This window comes from Ictidomys tridecemlineatus, chromosome 15 (genome assembly GCF_052094955.1).
Source record: "Ictidomys tridecemlineatus isolate mIctTri1 chromosome 15, mIctTri1.hap1, whole genome shotgun sequence".
NCBI classification, from domain to species: Eukaryota; Metazoa; Chordata; class Mammalia; order Rodentia; family Sciuridae; genus Ictidomys; species Ictidomys tridecemlineatus.
This window is the reverse complement of record NC_135491.1, coordinates 22,480,341-22,501,395: the sequence shown is the minus strand read 5'-3', so window position 1 is coordinate 22,501,395 and position 21,055 is coordinate 22,480,341. Positions and strand designations below refer to the sequence as shown.

Genomic DNA, 21,055 nt, shown 5'->3' with positions numbered 1-21,055 from the left:
TCTGGGAGTGCTGGATTTCTAGTTGTGCCACCAACATTGTCCTGGTGCACACCAAAGCAAGGCCTACCATCCTCTTCCCTCCATGAAGACAGACTGTCTTGGTTCACTATATGGAGGGTGCTTCCAGCCTACTCCACCATCTGCAGGCAATGAGGCAAGGTACTCGGCAAGTGAGTACTCGCCAGACAATTGCAGAGAATGATCTCCTCTCCTGTGCATGAGAAGTCTCACTCCACCAGCAATAGCTCCAGGTAAATTTTCATGAGTCTCACTTGAGAAATTATGTATACAAATCCTATTATTAGTCATGTTGCCCCCCCCAATTTAGCTCTGAGAGCTCTCTGTGGGACCTCAGTCAATATTTGCTGAAAATCAAATATAGACCTTATTATGATTCAATGCAAACAATATACTGAACTCCACCAAGGCATGCCCCAGGCTCAAGAGAGGGAACATTAAATTAACTTGCATGAGTGTCCATGGAACAAAAAAGCATCTCCTGACCCCTTGCCAATTACCAGAACTCAGGCTCCATCCAGGCATTCTCAAAAACTCAAGGATTCCACTATAACTGCAGTGATTCAGCACCAACACACTTAGAAAGTACCACACACAGAGGTTAGCACACTGTTGATATTCAAGACAGAAAGTAAGTAAATGAGTGAGTGAATGAATTGAGAGACAGAGGAGTAGGAAGAGCACTAGACTTAGAGTCACAAAATGTTTGGGTTCTATCCTCCTTTTCCATTTGCTTTCTATTAATTTCTGGCTTACCTTCAGAGTCTCCATTCTCTCATCCATGAAAGTGGATGCAGTAAGAATTAAGCGAAATAATATTTGTAAAATGCTCAGCAGAGTGCCTGGCCTATAGGTTCTCAAAAAATAGTATAAAAAAACACCCCACGATAATGACAAAGTTACATATCAAAAAAGCACAATTAAGAATATGGTACCTTCAGCTGGACATGGTGGTGTACACCTATAATCCCAGAGGCTTGGATGGCTAAGGCAGGAGAATCGCAAACTCAAAGTCAGCCTCAGCAATGACGAGCAACTCAGTGAGACACTGTCTCTAAATAAAATTCAAAATAGGGCTGGGGATGTGGCTCAGTTGTTGAGTGCCCCTAAGTTAAATTCCCCAGTCCCCTCGCCCCACTAAATAAAAAAGTATTAGATACCTTCAAGGCATCCCCTATTTTAAAAAATAGATATAGAAAAGACTGACTGAGACTACTCAGTATTGGTTTATAAGTTCCACCCCTGCTTCAAGAACATGCCAGTATGATACATAAAATGTAATTTTAAAAATTGTAAAATTTATCACTACCTTCAAAAATAAGGTAAACATTACAAGAAAAGAATATGAGTTTAAAAAAAAAAAAGAGGCAGGCTGGGCATGGTGGCACATGCTTATAATCCCAGCATCTTGAAAAGCTAAGGCAGGAGGATCACAAGTTCAAAGCCAAACTCTGAACTTAGCAAGATCTTATGCAACTTAACAAGAACCCGTCCTAAAATAAAAAAGGTTGGGGATGTGGCTAAATGGTTAAGCACCCCTGGTTTCAAGTTCTAGTACCATCCCCCCCAAAAAAGTGGCAAAACTCCAGTGTCTGAACCTTTGGAAACCACTTTGTGAGGGGTAGTAGGGACTAAGAGTGTTTTTATTGAGCTAGGGACATTACTGAAAACCACTATTTGAACCCATTAACTGAAACTGTGCCCCTAATTTATTAAGAGTAGCTAAGGAAAAAATGTGACCAACTGTTGCAGGTGAAAGGGGATGCACTAAATGATGGACACATCTAGAACTTGGGATATATGAATAAAGTAGCAATTATAAAATCTACATAACTCATTGGATGCTGTTGAATGCTCTGGCTGCACTGAAGACAGAAATGACAATACAAGTCAGCCAACTACTAATTTAAGGCAGGGTTGATAGTCAGAAGGTGACCTTAGCAATGTCTAAAGTGATCATTCCTCACATAGTAGGGAAGAAGACCATGCTGAAGATGAGACCTAGCATCTGATAATAAGTGAAACAAAACTTCATAGAAAACTGAGGTCTCTATGCCAAAGTCAAAGTCTTAAGAGGAAACAATGGGATCCTGAGACTTGGAATAAAAACATCTGAGTGTATACCTGGAAACACTGAATCATCAGATTGCCCTGATCCCTCTCTGCCTAGAGTACAGAAAAGTATTCTAGTAATCCTTTCTAGAATAGAGTAGACTGCTCTGCCTAAGGTATATTAAGAGATTTAAATGGTGACCAATCTCTTACAAGACAATGTCTTCTCGATATCCGCTCTCACCTTCCCTACTGGCCACTAGAACAATAACCAGGATTGATTCTCAGCAGGATCCAACTGGAAAAATGCTGGCCCTTCTAAGAGAAAAGATGGGCTATTCACCAAGGGACCTGATCAATAAGAACACATAGGAATCAGGAATGTTTTCTTGGAAGCAGATCTTGCTGTTGTTGAACCAAGGATGAATGAGAAAGCAAACAGAATGTAAAACTAGATAAGGGATTAGAACTTTGTCAAGGTACTGGAAGCCAGCCCTAATAACTCCTAAATAGCCCCTAGAACCTTGTTGGGGGAATGTCCTACTATAAAGAAAAGTTGGAGATATGAGAGCAGCCTGGTTGGAGTGTTAGATAAGGAATTCAGATCTTTTGATTTTGGAGAAGTGGGCATGTCTCATAATGGATCTATCACATAAGATCTGAGTTCTCTTGTTCCTCAAGAGAATCCAAAAGAAACTTCCTTCACTGAGGAGTTGGTAAGAAATGGAGAGGTGAGAAGAACTGGGGATCAAGGAGAGTTGGGCAGCATTCAGAAGCTCCGTGGTGGCTGTTTTCTCTGCTGATAATTGATCTTGTCATGGATCCAGGCTGTCTAGCGTCCTGAAGACAGAAGGATTCTGAAACAACAGAAGTCAGAGAGCAACACTTTATCATCGGAGGCAAGGTAGACACTAAAGTCAGGATGACAACCAGGAGAAATTGACATACAGGAATGGGTGGTAATACCCAACACACCATGGTGTATCTATGAGCAAGATATATGTGTGACTGACAAAGATATTGATTAAGAATGGATAAAAATGAGCATAAAATGGAGATTAACCACACCAATGGGCGTTTACATGTCATGTCAGTTCTTAGAGCCATCAATCAAAGGAGAAGTTCTCTTGAGGAAAATATCCTGCAAAGCCACAGGAAACATAAACAATAGCAATTACCCCAGGGCTGAGTAATAGTACATTCCTGAAAGGCGGGGGAGCCTGTATTTTGCAAATACTGTTAAATACAGCATCAGATCTGACCAGGGGATTCAAAGCACAGTCACCTCCACCTCCATTAAAGAATAAAGGTGTATGGGTGCAAGCAATTAGTGGAATCTCTCTCAGGGAGTTCAGTAGGTCCACAGACCCACCAAGTGGGTCACTTCTTCAGTTCTGAAGGTATATTAGTACGTACATACTTACAAGCTAACATAGTAGGAAAGGCCAGGCCCTGAAATTTCCCCCAGATCCCTTGACCCAAGCAATCAAAAATAATACCATATTCCGGATATAGAAAGATGAGTGTTATTCACAAAGACTTGAAGAATGTACTAGTAAAGGGGTTCATTTATGTTCCTCCATTTAATTTACACATTTGAAACCTGCAAAATCCACGTGAATCATGGTAGACGATGGTGAACTGCCTCAGAGTTAACCACGCTTATAAAGCTTAAGCACAGCTACTTGCTAAACATGATCACTTTGCCTAAAACAGACCAACAGAGCCTCTGCTATATAGTTTAAAGCTATTGATCTAGTGATTTTTTAAAAAAATCTCCATAGGAAAGGAGAACCAGAGGCAGTTTTTATTCAGATGGGATGGATGTCTGTATACATCCATGGCTTTTCCCAGAATTAATTCACCCTTCTTTCTTCCATCAAATACAGCCTAAAGTGACCTCAAAGATCTGGATATCCCACAGAAGATCACACAGGTCCACATTCCTCAAACAGAGTGTGGAAGGTATACTCTACAAAGATCCTAAGGACAGTCACACTGGCCCAGTAGTCGTGGGCACATTTTTGCCACTTACCCCTCCAACCACCAAGGAAGAGCACAGTGCTTTTAAGGTTCCGAAAACAGCACAATCTTCACTCAGAATACTGCTTGACTCATTTAACAAGAAATTTGGAGTAGGGTCTAGAGTAAGAGAAGACTCTGTGGCAGGTCTATGATATAGTATAAGCAGACCTGACACTTGAGTCATATGATTCAGCAGATTTTATGGTGCTAGAAATACCTGTGGAAGATAAAGTTACGGTCATTGTGGAGTCTCTGGACAGCTACAGGAGGAGAATTACAGCCCAGGTGTCTAAGATTTTGAATCAAGCTATGCTATCTGCTGCATTAAGAAAATATCTCCTATATAAGAATCAGCTTCTATAATGCAAAAACTACATAAAGGTTGGACTCCTGACCATAGAACATCAAGTTACTCCAACAGAGCTTCCCATACCAAGCTGAGTACTCTCTGAACCAACAAGGCATAAATTGGTTGGACACAACAATCCATCATCTTCAGAGGCTATAAACCCAGGACCAAGTACATGCAAGTCCAAAAACTCAAGCAAGCCATACAAACTGGTGACCCCAAACCTTCATGTCTCCCACCTATGTTATGGAAATGCATATCCTTCTCACACCAATGACCTCATTGGAGGTGGGAGAAGGTGATCTCTGTAACCAGCTGACAGAGGAGAGAAAACCAGGAAGGGTCCACTTATAATGGGAGTGAAAGATGAGAGTGAATTTCTATTACACTACAACTACACTGCACTGCATTTAGGGGTGGCCCTCCAAGTTCAGGCTGTCTCTGGTCATCTTCTTTGCATGGAGAGAGAAATAGCTCAAGGTAAGGATATACATATATTCCTGGGTAGTGTGAATTGTCAGTTTTCTCGATGTGGTCAGTTTCATAAAAGCAAGATTGGAAAATAAGGAGATCTTGGCAAGAGTCATGTGGACAGAACTATGGGAACCAAGGGTATGGATTTATGCATCCCATGCCAGTGCCCACCATAAGCAGCCATTGTAGGGTGAGTACTGAACAATCCCAGACAGGAAGTGTCAAGCAAAAGCATCAACCATCAACCACCTTAATATACCTGCCCTGTAAATATTCAGCTGGTCAGCGGAGGCCTTCAATAAAGTGTCAATCTCAAGGAGAACAACAAGGCAATTTGTGGTAAGTTACTTTTATCCAACTCTTTCCACCCTGGAAAAAGCAGTGATTTATCCTATGAGGGATTAATACATGTTTCTGGTATGGTTTTGCCCATAATGTCTTGGCCTGGACCCCTATCCAAAGGAAACAATGTATGATTTATTACCATTGAATTCCACATAGCATTGCCTTGCACCAAGTTACTCACTTGTGACAAGTGAGGTCCAGGCAGACACAGGGCCCACTGGGTCTCTCATGTCCCTTATCACCCAGGGGTTGCCAGCTTGAGGCATTAGCTTGGAGGTGACATTCTATAAGTTTCAGACGCAGAATATACCTCTACACTAAGAAGACATTGTTATGGTTTGGATGTGAGGTATCCTCCAAAAGCTCATATGTAAGGAAATGCAAGAAGGTTCAGAGGAGAAATGATCGAATTATGAGAGTCTTAACCCACAATTAAATTAAATTAAATTAAATCAGCGAATTAATCCTCTGAGAAGTATTAACTGAGTGGTAAATGAAGTGGTAGAGTATGGATATGGGGTGGAGGAGGTGGGAATTGGGGGTGTGGCTTTGGGGTATATATTTGTATCTGGCAAGTGGAGACCTTGCTCTCTCCTTTCTGATCACCCTATGAGCTGCTTCGCTCTGCCACACTCTTCCACCATGATGTTTTGCCTCATCTGGAGCCAGCTCTCTATGCACTAAGACCTCTAAAACCATGAGTCCCTAAATAAAGCTTTCCTCTTTTACAGTTTTTCTGGTCAGTCCTTTAATCACAGCAGCGAAAAAGCTTTCTAAAACAGACATTTTATGATGTTTTGCCTTCAATAGATAATATATGGATCCAAGAAATAACACATTGAAATGTCTATGGCCAGCTATTTGTTACTCCCAGTGGCCCCCACCCCTGTCCGTCTACTTTAGAGGTCTCATTCCACTGAAAGGGAAGAGTTGCCTGCAGGAGACACAGTAAGAATCCCACTAAACTAAAAAGTATAGTTGCTACTTGATCATTTGGGACTGCCCATGTAAGCCACCAAGACCTCCATAGGGTAATCTAGAAAGGGTAGCTGAGGATGGGGATTATGAGTATCCATTATGGCCTCACAGCCAACCGCAGTATAGAAGATCATGGTTTTTCCTCTTCATCTTCTTCTTTTAAGTCTTTTCCCAGAAATTATAACCTATTATTCTCTTAATAAATCCATAATAGTATGGAGTAGTGTGAAAGGATCTGAGTGGTGCAGCTAACATATGATTCCACCCCCTCTCTACTCTCTGGGCACTGATGGCCCATCTCCTGGGCCCCAGTCTAAACAATACGGAGGCATAGCTTCTACTCCAGAGCTCCCTGGTGGAGTAAGCTGAGCCCCCGTCTGGGGACACTGCCTGGGTTTGCACCTGCTGGCTTCCTCCCTTCCCATCCCACCTTCAAGCCAGTCTCCCTAGAAGTGCTGCCTTAATAAATCACCTGCATCCCTGTCCTTATCCTGGGGATTTTCCAAAAAAAACCTTGCCTAAAACCATCTTTGTCTACTTTTTTCTCCCCTTCTTACTTGAAAAGAATGGAAAAAATATTTTTGAGGAGGATTGGGAGAGCAAACAGGGCTGAGACTCCAATAGAAATGAAGGCTCCAGGGCCACCTACTGAATGGGGAAATGACCCACAGGCCAGGGTATCCCCGCCATGAGTAAATGGTCCACATTCTCGCCTAGGTGCATTAAACCCCATAAAATCTCAGGAGAGGATGCAAGCCTGTACACCCTCAAGAGCAATCTCAGCCTCCCTTTACTGTCCCTGACACAGCAGATGAAGGCAAACAGTGCAGCCATCACACCGTGGCTAAGAGGACTCACCACGAGGCTCCAGGTATAATGGTGAGAGCAGAAAGGGGTACACAAACAGAGCTGCCACAGGTGAGCAAGATGAAATGTGTCCATAAGGAAACCAGGAAAGCACCAAAGAGAAAGAAGAGAGAAGGGAACACAACAGCACAGAGACAAAGAATCCAAACTGACAAAGACATTACTCAAGAAACACAAGAAAATCACCATAATTGCTTAAAATGAGAGAAAAATTTAATAGAAACATGAATTCAGGATAATTAAAATTCAAAGATGAAATGATAAAAGCACAGAATGAGATGGCAAAAAAAGATTAAAAACCTTGGGAAACAAAATTAGATCTCAAATAGCATTATTATAGAGAAACAGAATAGATGCTATAGATAATCTAATTACCGACATAGATAAAATTATACAGTATATAATGGACATAATAAAAATAAATACATGTAAAAAAAGAAACTAAAAACCATTAGAGACTGACTATAAAAAAAGACAAAGACAGTTTATCTTAAGAACAACTGGTGTTCCCAAGAAGAAAACCCAATAAATGGAATAAAATATGTATTCAAAGATATAATGCAAGAAATTTTCCCTGTATTGAAAAAAACAATGAATGAACCTGAACCCCCCCACCCCCGGCAAAAAAAAGCAACACAAAGAAGTTCAAAGTGTTTCAGGAAAATTTGATACTGAAATCTCAATACAAGACATTTACCATGCAATTAAGTTATTAAACTTCAAAGTTAAGAGAAATTTTTACATATCGAAGCAGAAATCTCAAATCACACATGACAGGAAATTTGAGGCAGGTTCTGACTTCTCTACAGTAATATGCAGAGTCAGACAAAAAATGTTAACGTCTTAGTGTTCAGAGGGAAAGAAAAAAGTGAGCAAAGACCAAGCTCAGGTCATTCATGCATGGAGGCAAGATGCATCCGTTCTGCCATCATTAAATACATCCAGAAATAGAACACAGGGGCCTCTTCTCCGGGGGATGGGGAAAGAAGATTGTTCACAATTAAATCCAGCCAATTAACCAGATGAACAATCAAGATAATAATAAACATAAACTGAAGAATTGAGTAAAAGAGTTAGAAATGAGCTGAGAATTTATTTCAATGAAGATAAACACTATGTAACTAGAGGAACTATGATTACAGAACTAAGCATGAAATTAACTGACCTGAACAAGGTAAAGTGTTACTGTAAGTAACAGCTCTCAAGGGAAAAGACCAGGCGTCCACCAGTCACCTTTCAAAAAAGAAGTCAATAGGCTGAATTTGAAACTTTTAAACGAATGACACTTGAAGTAGTTTTTCTAAAATGACTCTAAACCCCTGATATTATTCATAATCTTTTTATTGTTAAGGAGTCTTCTAGGAAATATTATTTTATATATTAAAAAAAATTGAAGTTCAGTTCCATGTTCTTCTATTAATTTCTAGAAAATTTAATTTCTTGTACTAATTTTCTAATAAAATTAAATATAATACTTTATATTTTGAAGTAATATACATATATTATTTTTCTGCATTTATGGTTACATTTTTAAAAGGGAAATATCTATAAATATCTATATTACCTTATATAGATGTATAGAAAATGTCTAGAATATGTTTCCTTAAGGAAATGGGACTTATGAGGTTTTTTTAAAACCTTTCTAAATTAAATATTGTGCTTTGTTTGAATCCTTTATAACAGGCATGTTTGATTTCTATAAAAACAGTAGAATGATTTTCCGGAAGCAAATGTGAAACTATCAAGTGATTAATTTCTGGTGGTGAGAATTCTGATGATTTGGGGGCTTTGTTGTAATTTTATGTAATACAATATTCAAAAATACATGAAGAAAAATCAGGATAATCATATAAAAGTAGAAATAAAATCTCCAGTTTCCAAATTGACAGAGGAGCATCACAAAAAGCTCTAATAATCAAATATAAAACAAAAAGGAAGTTGAAGAGAGAAAAGGAAAGCCAGTAAACATATAAAAGAAGACAATAAAAAAGTTCAAGTTTCTCATATTATCTCATATAGAATGAATTTCATATTGTAAATATTTCATATTCATAATAAATGTAAACAGGTTTAAGTAGCAAATTAGAACATGGAATCTCACAGATTGGATTCTTCTTAATCTAATGATTTGCTGCTTGCTACAAATCATTAGATTAAGAAGACAGACTGATACAAACAATCCAGAAAGCCTGAAAATAGAGGAATGAAAAAGAATATTGCTGGCACAACAATCGCAACAGCACAAGACAGCTACACACAGAAACAGAACAGGACAGCAATTTTAGTAGCAGATAAAAATCAAACTTAAGGCCAAAAGCATTTATGGAGATAAAGAACTCTATGTAGTTATAAAAGGAAAAGACTCACTGAGCAGATATAACAGTCATGAATTTTATGTACCTCACAGAAACACAGCCTCAAAAATACACAAAGCAAAACTGACCGAATTACAAGAAGAAACTGATAAATCTCTAATCAGAACGGGAGATCCTAACTCACTGTATTAGAAACTGCTCCTGCAGAAAAAAACAAAATTACTTATGACACAGAAATCTGTAGAATATTGCAGCAATCTTGATCTAATAGATATATAGAGAGAATAATGCAGTCAACAGAGAGTGTGCATTATTTTCAATAAAATAAGGAAGATTTACAAATAACCAACTATACCGTAGATCACAACAGAAGTCACAACAAGTTTCAAAAATCAAATATCAATAAATATTATTTTTGGACCTAAATGCAATTAAAAGCTAACTATTAAAAGAGAAAAATATAGGACATTTTGAAATGAGATTCCAAAATTAGTCGAAAGTGCAAATCACCAAAAAAAAACACTAAAATATGTATGGCTAAATGTAAACAAGAATTCTACACAGCCTGAGCAGGGGGATAAATTCAATAGAGTTCTACATAAATACATTTACATAAAAATAGAAGATATGAAAATAAATGTCATAAACTCAAGAAGGTTAAACTCAAATATGGAAAAGGAGAAAAATAATCTTAATTAAGGACTAGAATATGAGTCACTTGTTAAATAAGTACTCCCAAAGTGGGGGGACATTATGGAAATAGAGATATACAATAAAGACAGAAGAGTTGTTCTTTCTAAGGGCAAATGGCAGAGAGGTACTTCCAACTAGACAGTTATTGGCTACAGGCTGCCTGAGGATAGCAAGGATGTAGACCCCCAAGCACTTCCAGCTCTACATACCAACAGGTAGCTCCAAGGCCCAACAGCAGTTCTTGGAAGATTTCAAGTATAAATCTTTAAAGCAAAGTCAACAGAAGGTGTATGGGAGGTATGCTGAGTTGACCCATAGAATGCAAAGTCTTCTGATAGTGACTAGAAGAATCCAAAAGTCACCTGTTGGAACAGAACAGTTAAGTAAATAGATCTCTATACAAACAGAAGAACAGTAGCCAAGATAGCCTATCTCACCCACCCATTTCTGAACAAAATACAAAAAGCAACTACCTGAGGGTTTTGAGAAGCTAACAATTCCAGAGCAAGCACGAAGAAGAAGAAGGAGAAGGAGAGGAGGAGGAGGAGGAGGAGGAGGAGGAGAAGGTGAAGGCGAAGGCGAAGGCAATAGATTATTTCAAAAGAAATATAACTTCCTCAAATCCAAAAGATGGCGGAAAAGGAGGACGAGGAAAAAGTAGAGAAGTCACCAGATCATATAGACCTAAATCCAAATATATCCATAACTGTATTCAGTGTAAATGGTCTAGCATACCAAGTAAAAGACAGATTATCAATTTAGATATTTTTCAAAAGCACAACTATAAGTTGAGCAAACACTTAAGGGACAAATAGTAACAACTCTACCAAATATATTACACATTATAGAAAAGGAAATAATATTTCCCAACTCATTTCATAAGGCCTTGATTCAAAAATCTGATAAATTAATAACTTAAAAAACTGTAGACCAATATTTCTCCTAAGCACTAAAATCCTCAAAAATATTAGCAAATCAATTTCAATAATATTTAGAAAGAATGATATGTCATGATCACATAAAGTATATCCCTGGAATGCAAAGTTAGTTCAGTTTTGCAATCAGTGTAAATCACAGTATTAACAAACAAAAGAAGAAAAACCAAGTGATCATCTTCACAGATACAAAAGAAGCATTCAACGAAAGTCAACCCTTATGATTTTTAAAATTTTTCAGAAGACTGAGAATTTAAGGGGATTTCTTTAACCCTATGAAATTCAACTATTAAAAAACTAATAAATGAGTTTAATAGGGTTACAGGTTATAAGGTCAATATAAAAAATATTTCTTTTTAAAAAATTTTTTGGTTTTATTTTTAATCGTTGATAGACCTTTATTTTATTTATTTATATGTGGTGCTGAGAATAGAACCCAGTCTCTCACACATGCCAGGCAAGTGCACTACTGCTAAGCCACAGCCCCAGTCCCCAATAAATTGTATTTCTATATACTAGAAATGAAAAATGTATTTTCAAAATGTTTATACACTATTTATCAAAAAAGAAAGAATAGAAACATGTATAAATCTGACAAAGTACATACAGGACCTATAGCCTGAAAACCACAAAACATTGATAAAAGAGAATAAAAGACCTAACTAAATAGAGGGATAAATTTGTGTTCATGGATTGGATATTCAGCATTGCTCTCAATTCTTCCTAAAACTGTCTATAGAGTCAACTCAATTACAACAACTCAATTACAAAATCTTAGCAGAAATTTTTGCAGACATCAACAAACTATGTCTAAAGTTTACTTGGAAAGGCAAAGGACATAGAAGACAATTTTTTTTAAAAAAAATATATATAAGGACATCCTGATGTTAGTGGTACATGCCTGTAATCCCAGCAGCTCAGGAGGCTGAGGCAGGAGGATTGTGAGTTCAAAGCCAGCCTCAGCAAAAGCAAGGAACTAAGAAATTCAGTGAGACCCTGTCTCTAAATAAAATACAAAATAAAGCTGAGGATGTGGCTCAGTGGTTGAGTGTCCCTGAGTTCAATCTCTGGTACCAAAACATAAAATAAAATATAAGGACAAAATTGGAAGACTCTTACTATTCGATATTTTCCTAGAGTTCATAAATATATTTTTAATTGAAACATAGTAATTGTACATATTTATGGGAAACAGTGTGACATTTTGATACATATATATATATAATATGTAATAATCAGATCAGGGTAACTGACATATTATCACCTCAGATAGGACATTTATTTCTGTTGGTAACATTCCAAATCCTCCCTCTAGCTATTTGGAAATATTCAATCAATAGTTGTCAATATTCTGCTACACACAGCATTATCAGTTATTCCTCCTATCCAAATGTACCATTAATATCCATTAACCATCCTCTCTCCATCTCTCCTGGCCCCATACTCTTTCCAAAGTCTGGTAACTACTATTCTGTTCTCCACTTCTTTGATATCAGCTTTTTAGCTCCTATATATAATTGAGAATGTGTGGTACTTGTCTTCCTATTCCTGACTTATGACACTTAACACAATGTCCTCCAATTCCATCCATGTTGCTACAAATGACAGAATATTATTCTTTATGAATAATCACATTCCATTGTGTATGTACACCACATTTTCTTTATTAACTCATGTGTAGATAGATGCCATTATTGATTCCTTACTAATTTTAATACTTACCATAAAGATACAGTAATCAAGACAGTGTGATATTGGTGGTAAGATAGACATAGGAATCTATGGGAAAAAAACAGAGTCTAGAAATAGACCTGATTTAGTCAGCATGTTCTCCATTGTGACTAAAAGACCCCACCAGCACAAATGAAAAGGAGAAAAAGTTTATTTGGAGGCTCACAGTTTCAGAGGTCTTAGTCCATAGACAGCAGGCTCCATTCCCAAGGCTCAAGGCAAGGCTGAACATCAGGGTGGAAAAATGTGACAGAGGAAAATGGCTCACATGATGATCAGGTGGAGGGGGTGGTAGAGAAAGACAAACAGACAGACTGACTCCACTTGCCAGATACAAATATGTACCTTAAAGCCACACCCACAATGCCCCACCCCCTCTAACGACACCCCACTCAATCTCATCAGGTGATTGATTCACTGATTAGCTCATGGCTTTCATAACCCATTTCTTCTCTGAATCTTTTTGCATTGTCTCACACAAGCTTCTTGGGGACACCTCACAACCAAACCATAACAGACCCAGACTATTTTTTACAATAATGCCCAACTTTCTGAAGAGAAAAGCAATGTTTTCAACAAATAGTGACCATATTATTGGATTAACAAAAGAAAAAAATATCCATCCATACCTTACACCTTATGCAAATATTAACTCAAAATGTATTATAGAAATAAATGTGAGCCGGGAGCAATGGCCTATGCCTGTAATCCCAGCGTCTCAGGAGGCTGAGGTAGGAGTTCAGAGCCAGCCTCAGCAATGGCAAGGCACTAAGCAACTCAGTAAGACCCTGTTTCTAAACAAAATACAAAAGAGGGCTGGGATGTGGCTCAGGAGTCAAGCGCCCCTGAGTTCAATCAGCAGTAAAGAAAGGAAGAAGGGGCGTGGCTCTCGGCACAGACAAAGGCAGCACAGAATGCAGAGGCTTTGCTTGTGGGTCACCAGACCGAGCCCTGGATACAGCACCCCTCACCTCACCAAACATCCTACATGGGAAACAGACGGGATCCATCTTGGAAAACCTTACCCGCCATCTATCCGTGGGCATGGCTATCAGAGCAGTTCTGCGGCTGATCAGGTACCCAGTTTCCAACTCCCCCACCCACAGCTGGGATAACTCAAAATTTTTCTCACAAGCTTTTGGGGGGTGTAGCTATCAACACGGAACAGCAACTGTACAGACACCTGGTTTCAAACTCAGAGACTAAGAGTAGGGAAGCTCCAGCCCTCTCACACTGGCTACCTCTACCACCTTTAGCACAGAGACTCAAGCTAGGAATAGACAACTCCATCTACTGCAAGAAAAGGAAACAAAGTTCTGAGAGACTTTTTTTCTTTCTTACTTTTCTTTTCTTGCTCTTCTCATCCATTCTCCTCTACACTTCCCCCTCTGGTCCTCACAATCTCAACATATCTGAAGCCAAGAACTTTGCATGAAAAAGGACTTTAAGAACTGAATCACCAGAATAGTATAATATATAGAGGAATTGCATATGCCCCACCTCCCCCCCCTTTTTTTAATTTTCTTTCTCCCCCTCTCTTTTGTTTCTTTCTTTCCTTGTTATCTTTTTTCTTTTTCTTTTTTCTTCCTCCCTCTATCCCACTTTCAACCTCCTAACTTTTACTATTTATTCTTAGTGTAATTTTCTAAATACAGGGAGGAGTTTGAATTTATGCATTCTTACATAAATTACCTCCTGTCTATTCATTAGAGTTCTCCTCCGAAGTTGCTAAGTTAGATTAACCCCATACCCTATCTCCATTCCCCCTTAACATAATGTCCTATACCTGACCCTCAGTTCTCTATACACCACCAGAAATGGTATGCCTTTTATGAAACTAATGACTATGTTCTAAATAATAATTGAAACCAACATCTGTAGACATAGAGTCTAACTATAAATGTATTAATAATGAAAACTTGCTCATAGATGATGTATTATTGATATTGGGACCTGTTAATATTGTCTTTCTCCACAAAAGAGAAATTTTTTTTGGAACTATACAAGAGCAATATAAATATATAGGGGGAAAACATTAACATAACAATCACACAGAGCTGGAAAGAAACGTTAGCAGCATGAAAAGACAAGAAAAGAAAGGACCACAAACAATGCAGGACAATTCAACACTAGAAGAGGTAACATCTACAGCAGAAGGAATGTCAGATAAAGATTTCAGGATATACATGGTTCAGATGATCTGGAGTCTCAAGCAAGACATTAGACACCAAATGCAGACAATGAAAGATCACTTTGACAATTAATTACATAAACAAATCCAAGAAGCAAAAGATCAACTCTACAGGGAGATAGAGGTATACAAAAAAATAAATAAATAAACAGAAATCCTGGAAATGAAGGAAATAATAAACCAAATTAAAAACTCAATGAGAGTGTCACCAGCAGAGTAGACCACTTAGAAGATAGAACATCAGACAATGAAGACAAAGTATATCATCTCGAAAAGAGTGTAGACAGCACACCGAGACTTATAAGAAACCACAAACAGAACATCCAAGAAATATGGGATGGCATAAAGAGACCAAATTTAAGAGTATTGGGATACAGGAAGGTATGGAGGTCCAAACCAAACGAATAAGCAATCTGTTCAATGAAATACAATTAGAAAACCTTCCAGACATGAAGAATGATACAGAAATCAAAATTCTAGAAGCCTACAGGATGCTGAATGTGCAAAATCACAAGAGACCCATACCAAGACACATTATAATGAAGATGCCCAGCATACAGAACAAGGAGAGAATTTTAAAAGCCACAAGAGAAAGAAAGCAGACTACATTTGGGGTAAAACAATTAGGTTAATGGCTGATCTTTCAACACAAACTCTGAAAGCTAGAAGATCCTGGAACAACATATTTCAAACACTGAAAGATAATGGGTTTCAACCAAGAATCTGTATCCAGCAAAATTAAGCTTCAGGTTTGAAGATGAAATAAAAACCTTCCACAATAAATAAAAGCTAAAAGAATTTGCAACTAGAAAACTGGCACTTCAAAACATTCTTGGCAAAACATTACACAAGGAGGAAATGAAAAAAAAAAAACAATGAAAACCAACAGTGGGAGGTAGTACAGTAAAGGAAAAACTAATCAAAGAGGAAAAACAAATCAACATAAATAAACAAATATGACTGGAAATACAAACCATATCTCAATAGCAACCCTAAATGTTAATGGCTTAAACTCACCAATCAAAAGACATAGGCTAGTAGACTGGATTAAAAAAAAAAGATACAACAATATGCTGCCTATAGGAGACTCATCTGATAGGAAAAGACATACACAGATTGAAGGTGAAAGTTTGGGAAAAATCATACCACTCACATGGACCTCGGAAGCAAGCAGGAGTGTCCATACTCATATCAAATAAAATAGACTTCAAGCCAAAGTTAATCAAAAGGGATAAAGAAGGATAATACATACTGCTAAAGGGAACCATTCACCAAAAGACATAACAATCATTAATATATATGCCCCAAACAATGGTGCAGCTATGTTCATCAAACAAACTCTTCTCAAGTTCAAGAGTCAAATAGACCACAACACAATAATCATGGGTGATTTTAACACATCTCTCTCACCACTGGACAGATCTTCCAAACAAAAGTTGAATAAAAAAACTATGGAAATCAATAACACAATTAATAACTTAGGCTTAATTGACATATATAGAATATATCAACCAGCATCAAGCAGATACACTTTTATCTCAGCAGCACCTGGATCCTTCTCAAAAATAGACCATATATTATGTCACAGGGCAACTCTTAGTGATTACAAAGATGTAGAGATACTACCATGCATTTTATCTGATCATAATGGAAGGAAATTGGAACTCAATGATAAAATAAGGAAAAATCCTACAAAACATGGAGAATGAACAATATGCTACTGAATGAACAATGGGTTACAGAAGACATCAAGAAGGAAATTTAAAAATTCTTAGAGGTAAATGAAAACTCAGACACAACATATCAAAATCTCTGGAAAACTATGAAAGCAGTACTAAGAGGAAATTCATTTCATGGAGTTCATTCCTTAAAAGAAGAAAAAGTCAACAAATAAATGACCTCACACTACATCTCAAAGCCCTAGAAAAATAAGAACAAATCATCAGCAAATGCAGTAGAAGGCAAGAAATGATTAAAATTAGAGATGAAATCAATGGAATCAAAACAAAAGAAAAAATTGACAAAACTAAAAGTTGGTTCTTTGAAAAAATAAATAAGATTGACAGACCCTTAGCCATACTAATGAAGAGAAAAGAGAGAACCCAAATTACTAGCACACCGGATGAAAAAGGCAATATCAGAACAGACACTGCAGAAATACAGAAGATAACTAGAAATTATTTTGAAACCTTATACTCTAATAAAATAGAAAAAAGTGAAGGCTTCGATAAATTCCTTAAGTCATATGATCTGCTCAGATTAAGTCAGAAGATATACACTATTTAAACAGACCAATATCAAGTGAGGAAATAGAAGAAGCCATCAAAAGATTACCAACCAAGAAAAGCCCAGAATCAGACAGATAAACAGCCGAGTTTTACAAGACCTTTAAAGAAGAACTAATTCCAATAATCTACAATCTATTTCAGGAAATAGAAAAAGAGGGAGTACTTCCAAATTCATTCTTCAAAGCCATCATTACCCTGATTCCAATACCAGACAAAGACACCCCAAAGAAAGAAAATTTCAGACAAATATCTCTAATGAATATAGATGCAAAAATCCTCAATAAAATTCTGGCAAATTGGTTACAAAAACATCAAAAAGATCGTGCACCATGATCAAGTGGGATTCATCCCTGGGATGCAAGGTTGGTTCAATATACGGAAATCAATAAATCTAATTCATCACATCGATAGACTTAAAGATAAAAACCATAAGATCATCTCAATAGATGCAGAAAAAGCATTTGACAAAATACAGCACCCCTTTATGTTCAAAACACTAGAAAAACCAGGGATACAAGGAACTTAGCTCAACATTGCAAAAGCTATCTATGGTAAGCCTCAGGCCAGCATCATTCTAAATGGAGAAAAACTGAAGGCATTCCCTCTAAAATCTGGAACAAGACAGGGATGCCCTCTCTCACCACTTCTATTCAACATAGTTCTTGAAACATTGGCCAGAGCAATTAGACAGATGAAAAAATTAAAGGAATAACTATAGGAAAAGAAGAACTTAAACTAGCACTATTTGCTGAAGATATGATTCTATACCTATAAGACCCAAAAAAACTCTACCAAGAAACTTCTAGAACTAGTAAATGAATTCAGCAAAGTGGCAGGATATAAAGTCAACACCCATAAATCAAAGGCATTTCTGTATATCAGTGACAAATCCTCTGAAAAGAAATGAGGAAAACTACCCCATTCACAATATCCTCAAAAAAATAAATAAATAAATAAAATACTTGGGAATCAACCTAACAAAAGAGGTGAAAGATCTTACAATGAAAACTATATTACCCTAAAGAGAGAAATAGAGTAAGACCTTAGAAGATGGAAAGATCTATCTTGCTCATGGATAGGCAGAATTAATATTATTAAAATGACCCATACTACCAAAAGCACTATGCAGGTTCAATGCAATTGTGATCAAAATCCCAATGGCATTCCGCACAGAAATAGAAAAAGCAATCATGAAATTCATCTGGAAAAATAAGAGACCCAGGATAGCTAAAGCAATTCTAAGTAGGAAGAGTAAAATAGGTGGTATCGCTATACCAGAGCTTAAACTATACTACAGAGCAATAGTAACAAAAACAGCATGGTACTGGCACCAAAACAGGCTGGAGAACAATGGTACAGAATAGAGGACACAGAGACTAACCCACAAAAATTACAACTACCTTATATTAGACAAAGGTGCCCAAAGTATGCACTAGAGAAAGGATAGCATCTTCAACAAATGATGCTGGGTGAACTGGAAATCCATATGCAACAAAATGAAATTGAATCCCTATCTCTCACCATGCACAAAAGTTAACTCAAAATGGATCAAGGATCTAGGGATTAAACCAGAGACTCTACGTCTAATAGAAGAAAAAGTAGGCCCTAATCTCCATCACGTGGGGCTTGGCCCCAACTTCCTCAATAAGACACCTATAGCACAAGAATTAAAACCAAGAATCAACAAATAGGATGGATTCAAACTAAAAAGTTTTTCTCAGCAAAAGAAATAATATGTGAGGTGAATAGGGAGCCTACATCCTGGGAACAAATTTTTACTCCTCATACATCAGATAGAGCTCTAATCTCTAGGGTATACAAAGAGCTCAACAAGATAAGCACCAAAAAAACAAATAATCCAATCAATAAATGGGCCAAGGACCTGAACAGACACTTCTCAGAAGAGGATATACAATCAATCAACAAATACATGAAAAAATGCTCATCATCTCTAGCAATCAGAGAAATAAATGCAATTAAAACCACTCTAAGATACCATCTTACTCCAGTCAGAATGGCAGCTATTATGAAGACAAACAAAACAAGTGTTGGCGAGGATGCAGGGGAAAAGGTACATTCATACACTGCTGGTGGGACTGCAAATTGGTACATCTAATTTGGAAAGCAGTATGGAGATTGATTCCTTGGAAAACTGGAAATGGAACCACTATTTGACCCAGCTATTCCTCTTCGCAGACTATACCCAAAGGACCTAAAAACAGCATACTACAGGGACACAGCCACATCAATGTTTATAGCAGCACAATTCACAATAGCTAAACTGTGGAACCAACCTAGATGCCCTTCAGTGGATTAATGGATAAAAAAATGTGACATTTATACACAATGGAATAATACTCAGCAATAAAAAAGAATAAGATCATGGCATTTGCAGGGAAAAGGATGGCATTGGAGAAGATTATGCTAAGTGAAGTTAGCCAATCCCAATAAAACAAATGCCAAGTGTCTTCTCTGCTATAAGGGGGATGACTCAAAATGGGTTGGGAGGGAGAGCAAGGGAGGAAGATTATCTCTAGATAGGGAATAGAGGTGAGAGGGTATAGGGCATGATGTAACATGTGGGACATGTTGCATCAGAAAAGAGGAAACCTAACTTGCTGGCTGCTACCCACTTCCCAGTCCTGGGGCCACATGTGGCTAAGATAGCGCCTGGCGATCAGCCAGAAGGTGTTGCCGTGCGTCTGATGAAGAATCGGACCACCTCTAGGATAGGCTCAGAACCCTTCAGCCCTCGTAGACAGCTCACGTCTCCCATTATGGCCTGTAGGATGAGTGTACATGTGAACTCGCCCTACCCTGCTGACCTTTATCCTGATTGGCTCCTGTACATTATATTAGCTGTGTGTGTTTTCTCAATAAACTGAGATCCTGCTTTGACTGGTCTCCCTGGCGTGTGCTCTCCCCATCTCTCCTGCAGGTCAGGAGGGAACGAGGGCTAAAAACCTCAACAGGAGAGAAAGGGAAGGAGAAGGGAAGTAGCATAGATGGTGAAAGGAGACCCTCAACGTTATACAAAATACATGTATGAAAATGTGAATCTGGTGTCAACATACCTTATGTACAATCATAGATTGTGGTATCAGGGTGTATTAAGAATTGTAATGCAAAAATTAATAAATAAATAATTTTGAAACAGAAAAAAAGAAAGAAGGGAAGGAAGGGAGGGAGGGAAGGAGGGGAAATATAAACCTTCTAGAAAAAAAGAAAATCTTTGTTAACTTTGAGTTAGAAAATGAATTCTTATATGCATCACTATAATTTATCTGTAATAGATAAAAAAGTAAAACTGAACTTCATGAAAATCAAAAAATTTACTCTCTGAAATACATTGCTGATAAAATTAAGTGACAAGCCATAGACTGGTAGAAAACATTTTCACATCACCTATTTACAAAAGACAAAGTGGATAAAGAATCTATCTCAAAACTCAACAAGAGGAAAATAAACAACCCAATTCAAAGTGAACAAATGATCTGAAAAGACACTTTGCCTAAGGACATATACAGATAGCATTTGAACACATTTAAAGGTACTTGATATTATTGGTCTTTAGGGAAATGCATATTAAAATCATAAGGAGGTACTTATACATACCTATTAAAAGAAATAAAAATTATTTTTAAAAGCTCATAGTCCCAATTGCTTACTGGGATTCAGTTCTAAAGGAATTTTCAAATATCACTAATGGAGATGAAAATGATAGAGATACTGTGAAAAAAAAAAACATTTAGCAGTTTCTTATAAAGTTAAACATGTCATATGAACCAGCAATC

The 21,055-nt window shown here is 37.4% G+C and overlaps 1 long non-coding RNA gene across 8 annotated transcripts in view; it reads right to left on the bottom strand.

The window, feature by feature from the left end:
- LOC110598691 (uncharacterized) overlaps nt 1-21,055 on the bottom strand; it is a 216,535-nt gene that overhangs the window by 145,581 nt on the left and 49,899 nt on the right. For 4 of the 8 annotated variants that reach the window (XR_013430835.1, XR_013430837.1, XR_013430841.1 and 1 more), the window contains 2 exons: nt 10,326-10,478; nt 775-2,927 (listed from right to left, as the gene is read on the bottom strand). The exons of 2 other annotated variants lie outside the window; for them this stretch is intronic. This is a non-coding gene — a long non-coding RNA (uncharacterized LOC110598691). The remainder of the gene's footprint in view (nt 1-774; nt 2,928-10,325; nt 10,479-21,055) is intronic. 2 more of the 8 variants (XR_013430838.1, XR_013430836.1) reach the window with 2 other exon arrangements.